This window comes from Tupaia chinensis, unplaced genomic scaffold (genome assembly GCF_000334495.1).
Source record: "Tupaia chinensis unplaced genomic scaffold, TupChi_1.0 Scaffold138407_1, whole genome shotgun sequence".
In the NCBI taxonomy this organism is placed as follows: Eukaryota; Metazoa; Chordata; class Mammalia; order Scandentia; family Tupaiidae; genus Tupaia; species Tupaia belangeri.
The window spans coordinates 541,629-548,233 of record NW_006198305.1 but is presented as its reverse complement, the minus strand read 5'-3'; the positions used below and the strand labels follow the sequence as shown (position 1 = coordinate 548,233).

Below are 6,605 nucleotides of genomic sequence, written 5' to 3'. Positions count from 1 at the left end.
AAACAGGTAGAGGAATTTACCTGGACTGTTTCATAAGGAAATCTTGCATTCTTCCTACCCCACACCTTACTCCACCATACTGATCAAATTCCCCAGAAAGACTCTCATCCCTGGAGGATTTGGGCTTGGCTGTCAGATTTAGTGAGAAAAGAAGGTATGCATTTCATCATTCACATAATGCCCTTTTATACATAGAACGCCTGATAACAACTAGTAATACTCTCTGCAGGAATAAACCTCCAATATGTGGAAGCAGGGAAGAGACAGGTTTCCTGGTACAGGAAAGAAAGAGGAGATCTACATTGTAAGAGCTATGTGTTTTTATGTTCAGCTCTCCCATTTTCTCTGCTTCCCTTTCCTGGGTTGAAGATACTGATGCCTCCTCAGCCATTGAGGACTTCTTAGATGCATATCAAGTTGCTTCTTATCTTTCCCCACTGCCAGGTTAGGGCTGGGCTTTCTTAGATTCACAAGAGAAATAATAATCACCTATCTATTTGCTTACTGCTTGCAAAGTTTTATAGTTATTGCCCCTACTATATTTTCTTTGCACTTGTCAGTTTTGTCTTTTAAAACTTTTCTGTTATTTTATTAGGATTTTTGGAAGGACTGAAGATTAAATTCCTGAATTCAAAATGCAACCTGAAATCGGAAGGTAAAGTATTTGTTAATTCATGTTCATGCACATACTCTTGCCATCCTCTGGTCCATTCTTCATTTTTTAGCTGGGGTAATCTTTTGAAAAGCAAGCAAGATGAATCAGCGGGAGTAATACATATATATATATATATATATTTTTTACATATAAGGCTTCCTCTGCAACCGCCTAGTTTCACAGTCTTTTAAATGAAAACTAACCCATTACTAAACATGTCTCAACAGAATTTCCACTTACTTGCACTTGAACTCAATTCTCCCAGAATACAAATACTCTATTTTAGTGGGGGGAGGGGAAAAAAACCCACCTCACAATGCACCTTTAGGCAGTCATCAGACTGTAGCAAATCTTTTATTACAAATAATCAAATCTCTCCATAATGTCTCAAACAGTATCAAACACCATTTTATGTCTCTAACACAGAGCAGAGTAGGCATTCCGTACTACCACATGAGAAGTGTTAAATTTCAAGCTTCTGATCATATCACAAGGTGACCAGGCAAAGCTCAGATGTCATTTTCCCATGTTTTCTAAGTGTGGGTCTCAAACATCTTGCTGTCACCGTGGAGACGAAAGTTTCTATTTTATATTTGTAAATGTAGGAAGTTGAGAGACTCCAGTGAAAACACATCGATCTCAAGTCAACTTCATTAAACAAACAAACAAAAAAACCCACAAATTTAAATTAGTTGTTTTTAGGAAAGACAGGGAAAAGCCGGCATGAGTTTAAGAGTCCAAACTATGACAAGGGAAGGGCTGGTAACTATACACGGCATGTTATAGCGCTGAAAACTCTGTCATGTGGTATTTTAAAATAAAGTGGCTTTTGTGGATTTTTTTCTTTTTTGGTATTGTAAACATGTGCTATTTAATATTAACAATATTACTCCAAATTTAATTTAAAACATTTTTCTTTATGCAAACAAAACAAAATTTAAAGCCTTTAAGGCAAACAGCCCCAAAGGAAAAAAATAAAGTTATTTGTTATAAAATTGTGAGGATACCTAAGCAAGACCCCACTTAAGATTTGTCAGAATGAACTTGAGAGCTTTAGTCCACTGTTCCTCAGAGTTAAACTGGGTTTTGATGGAATAGGAACCGCCACTGCCTCCTGTGTCTTCAATCTTGACTTTCTCCACATCCATCCTGTAAGGAAGACAAAAGCGTGTCTCACCTTTCTCAACTTCTTCTTTGAATTGCTGTACACAGTCCAGGAAAGCCACCATGGCATGGTCAAACTTGTTATCCCAGAAAAACCGCAATCCCCCAGAACAGTACAATGGCAGCTCCTTAGATTTGTCTGTCAGAGACTCCAGATAGGAATGGTTTCCATAAGGAACAAGTCGATACCTCTGAAATTTCAGGCCCATCTTATTGGCCAGAGCATGGAGCAGCAACACTGTCTGGCCCCAAGCAGCATTAATCTCACTGCATTCTACAGGAACACTGGGCAGGCGACCCATCTGAAGTTATTGATCTTGCCAAATTGTCCACTATGCCAGATATGGAAGGTTGCATTGAAGATGTTGGTTTTCTTCATCTTATCCAGCTGTATCTGGGCATAGTGCATCTGGTTTTCTACACTTTTTAACTCATCATCCAGCTCCAGCTGTTGTCATTTAAATTCACTGTATTCCCTCTGATACTGAGCTTCTTCTTGATCCAGTCTTTCAGCCTCAGCCTGAACCTTCTCAAGATTTTCTGAAACCACCTTGTGGTTCTTTTCCACATCTTCCAGTTCCTGGATCAGCTTCTCCTCCTCTAATGCCAGCTCCTATAACTCCATCTGTAGCTGTTCACTGTCATCCTCATTCATTTGCTCTAAGATCTCCAAACAGCGTTTGTAGTTCTGACATTCATTTTCAGTGATGTTGAGCTGAGTGTCCAGCTGATCTAAGAGAGAATCTGTGCATTCCTCACACGGCGGGTGATCCACATCTGTCTGGTCTGATGATGTCAAAAAGGTCCCCAGTGACCTTCAGTCTTTGGCTGAGGTTCTCCGTGGTGCCACCATCAGATGCCTCCCTGATCAGAGTGAAGCTGTTGGCACTTTCCGTGGACATCATCCTGGCTGGGGGGATGAATCTGTGAGAGACACCATCCTGACAAGTTTCAATAAATGGCTCCTCTCCTGAGTTAGCTTCATCCTCTTTGGTCTCTCCTGGTTTTGTCTGGGCTGCAGCAAGAAATGGAGCTGTGAGATCCTGGATGGTGACATGATCCAGGATCTTGAAGCTCATGTCTAATTTCAGGGGCTGGCTGCAGCGCTGGCACACGAAACTCACCTGCTTGGTGCTGCTGGATGTCTTAGACCCGTCCATCCCTCGGGACCCCGGGGACTGTCACCTAGGTCGGGTCTACCGCAGGGGCACGGTGGCCTCGGGTCTGCCCAGAGCGAGGCGTACAGAACTGCCATTGCCCAAGCTTCGGCTCTGGAGTAATCTTTTGAAGAACAACTAGAATACCTCAAATCCTTGCTTAAAATATTTCATTGGGTTTCCAAATGGAAAGTCCAAACAGTTTAACCGGAACCATAACCCTCAGCTTGGTTTGTCTTCTTTCTGTAGCCTTGTATTCTCTTGAGCACTTCTGTGCTCTCTGCCCAAACCAATCTTTCTTTTCTTTGAAGACCACCTAACCTTTGCACTTCTCTGCTTGGACCACACTTGCCTTTCTCCCTTCTTAACAAGTTCTCTTTACTTCTTTAACTCTGCCTTTCCTTGCAACTAATTAATTGCTTCTTTAGAGCTTGCCCTTCCTGACCAGGCAGGCCATATCCTCCTATGAAATACTATCAAGAACTTTGAATTTCTTTTATTTCCCTCATCCCTTTCGTACATTTATATTTAGTTAAATAACTCTTTCATTAGCTATCCTCCCCTCTCCTGGGCTGCAAGCTTCATGAGAACAAGAAATATGTGTATCACTGCTCACAACCATCTCCTTAGCAGTGCCTGCACATTGTAGGCATGCAATGCACATTCGTTGTCATGGGAAAGAATAAATCTAAACTGGCTCATCCTTATCATTATTGTTGTCATTTTCCAAACTGAAAAGGGGTCTTAATGCTTTCTCCACTCATTTCATCGCTAGGAAGGGTACAGAAAGCCAGTGTAGTTAGGCTCAGGACCATGAGGCCTCTGGCCATAGCACTTGGATTTTTTTGTGTCCTCATGACATGGTCTTTGGATTTATATTTTAGTTTGTGGCTTAGATTCTCTCTCTTTGGAGTTTGTCTTTATATACTTAGATTTCCTCTTTTTTTTGTTGTTGTTGTTGTTTTGTTTGTTTGTTTGTTTTCCTTTTGTTTTACATACCTGGGATTGGCTGAAACCCATGAGAAAGGAAACCTAAACAGAAAGAGATGTCTTGTTTTATACATGGTCCTGTCCCATTCATTAGAAATGAACTTTACTGAGATATAAGATCCAAAGTTTCAGCAGTAAACCATATCATTCAGTATCCTTGGCCTAGCCTAGTGGCTTAGTCAGTAAACTGAGTTGCAATACTGGAAGCCACTCAGTTGACCATAGGTTCAGATCCCCAGGTCAGCTTGAAGACTCCCTGGGTGCATGGGCACACACTCAAGATCCTGATGAACTAGAGGGTCCTGGAAAGGGGAGCACGGTGTGATAAGACCCTGTTGAGGGTACTTCTCTCTGGGTGTCTCCTGCATATGCATGTGCTCTCTATCATGAATAAAATAAAAACATAAAGAAAAAAAGCTCATTTCATTCAGTCTCCTTTTGTTAACTTCTACCATTGGTAGTGTTCAGGATCCCAGTTTCTTTCATCTTTCTACCTTGGAAACAAGACTTATAATTACTTCAGGCAAGAAATTATCCAAGTTGAAATATGGGAAAGTTGATTCCCTCAAGACTCTTGAATCTGACTTCTGTCACATACAATGGACCAAGTTTCTTTATTTAATCACTAGTGTCCAAACTGTGCTCCAATTATCCCTCAAGGTTTTGCAGATGTACCTTTGAGGACCACTACAGGGCAGAAGCTGGCAAGGCACATGAGACCCACCAGAGCTACACGCAAGATTTTATGTTATATTTTTTTCTTGGCACTTTACTATCATATTTGCTTAGTTACACACACACACACACACACACTCACGCTTTTCAAAAAAGTTCATGGGAATGTATATTAAGAAATAACTACACATAGATTTCAAAATTTCTTGCATCAAAATTCACTCATATATTAATTCCATAAGTGTTTGAAATACACTTGTATATATGTGTATCTATGTGTGTATATACATGCACATAGGCACACTCATTTTGATTTAGTGTGCTTATTTACCACACATCGATCATCTATTGATTCTGTTAAGACTCTTGAATCTTACACAGGCACATAGGCACACTCATTTCATCTGAACAATGGCCCTGGTGTCATTTTTATTTAGTAGATGAAGAAACCGAGACACAGAGAGCTTCAGCAACTAAGTGATACAGCTGCCAAGTGGCAGAGTTAGGCTTAATAATTATGGTATTCTGACCTCTGATTGGGCTTCTTGGCTTCTAAGTTATCTGGGAGTTTATTGTTCTAGGGGCTGTGCTAAGTATTTTACAACCATTCTTTTATTTATTTTTCATCACTGCCTTGTGTGGTTGAGCATCCCTATTCCGAAAATCCAAAATGCTAGCACTGACATGTCACCTCAAGAAGACAATTTTTACACCTGACCTCGCGTCATGGGTTGTAGTTAAAATACTACAATACAAAAGTATTGTGTAAAGTTTCCTTCAGAAATGTGTATTAAAAAAAAGAAAGGAAAAAAAATCAGGGCCAGTAGGTGGTGTGGTGGGTAAAGGCTCTGGATTCCTCTATAGCCAACCATAGTTCAAGTCCCGGACCTGGTGGCTTCCTTTCTCATTTTCCCTCTCTCTCTCTCACTCTCTGATCAAATTAGAAAATAACAATAATAAATAAAGTTAAATAATTCCTTAAAAAAATCTGAAATCTAAAACAATTCTGGCCCCAAACACTTCAGATAGGGGACACTCCACCTTTATTATCTTCATTCTACAGATGGAGACATCTAAGGATAAAGAATTTTTCCAAAGTCATGACGCGGCAGAGCTAGAGTCATACTTGAGCCTGCTTGACCTAAGAGCCCATGATCTTAATTCCTAAGCTCTTCATTTCTTCCTGGTTGAAACTGTGCTTTCTCCTCTGCTAGAATAAGAGCTTCTTGAGCCAGCAGGTGGCGTGGTGTCATGGGCAGCTGGATCCCACATGGCCAACTGAGCAGTTTGAGTTCTGGACCCAGCAGCTTGAGAAGCATGCCAGGCGCATGTGTGTGCATGCCCAAAATCCCAGAGGAGAATGGGGAAGGAATTGACGTGTGTCCATTACCCCTGTGGGGGTGGGTGTGCTTTACTTTCTCTCTCTCTCTGTCACTCTAGCAAGGACACACACCCTATTGCAAGTAAAAAATATAGAACGTGAGCTTCTCGAGATGCTCTGTCTTTCGGGAAACTTGGCAAGGTGCTTGACATGCCGTTCATAATAAGGGTCAGTAGGATTGGTTGGAAGTCAAGATATGAAAAAGGATGAAGATCTCAGGAGCTGAGATCAAATAACTCTGAGAATAAGTGATGACAGGCTGTTTTTGAGGATGCTGCAGATCTAGAAAAAGCTTCTGAAAAATGTCATACCAGGAGAGCAGAGGGTGCTGCAGTCATGACAAACTGCTCCAGTTAAGGTGAACAGAACAGGAGGAGTCAAAGAATGGCAATATCTTTATTTTCTTCATTTTATAAATGAGGCACAGAGAGAGGCTTAGGTAATTTGCTGGAGTTAAAGAAGTATCTCACTCTGGGAATTTTTTTTTCCCACTTGTTGAACTACTTTGTTTTTCTCACAATCATATTATCAAATTTAAGAATAAGTACTTCGCAGGGAGAGATTCAAAACTCATCTTTTTCTC

The 6,605-nt window shown here is 40.8% G+C and overlaps 1 pseudogene; it reads right to left on the bottom strand.

Annotated features, from left to right (window-relative positions):
* Positions 1 to 1,477: 1,477 nt before the first annotated feature.
* On the bottom strand, positions 1,478 to 2,979 carry LOC102483591 (beclin-1 pseudogene; annotated as a pseudogene).
* Positions 2,980 to 6,605: the final 3,626 nt, after the last annotated feature.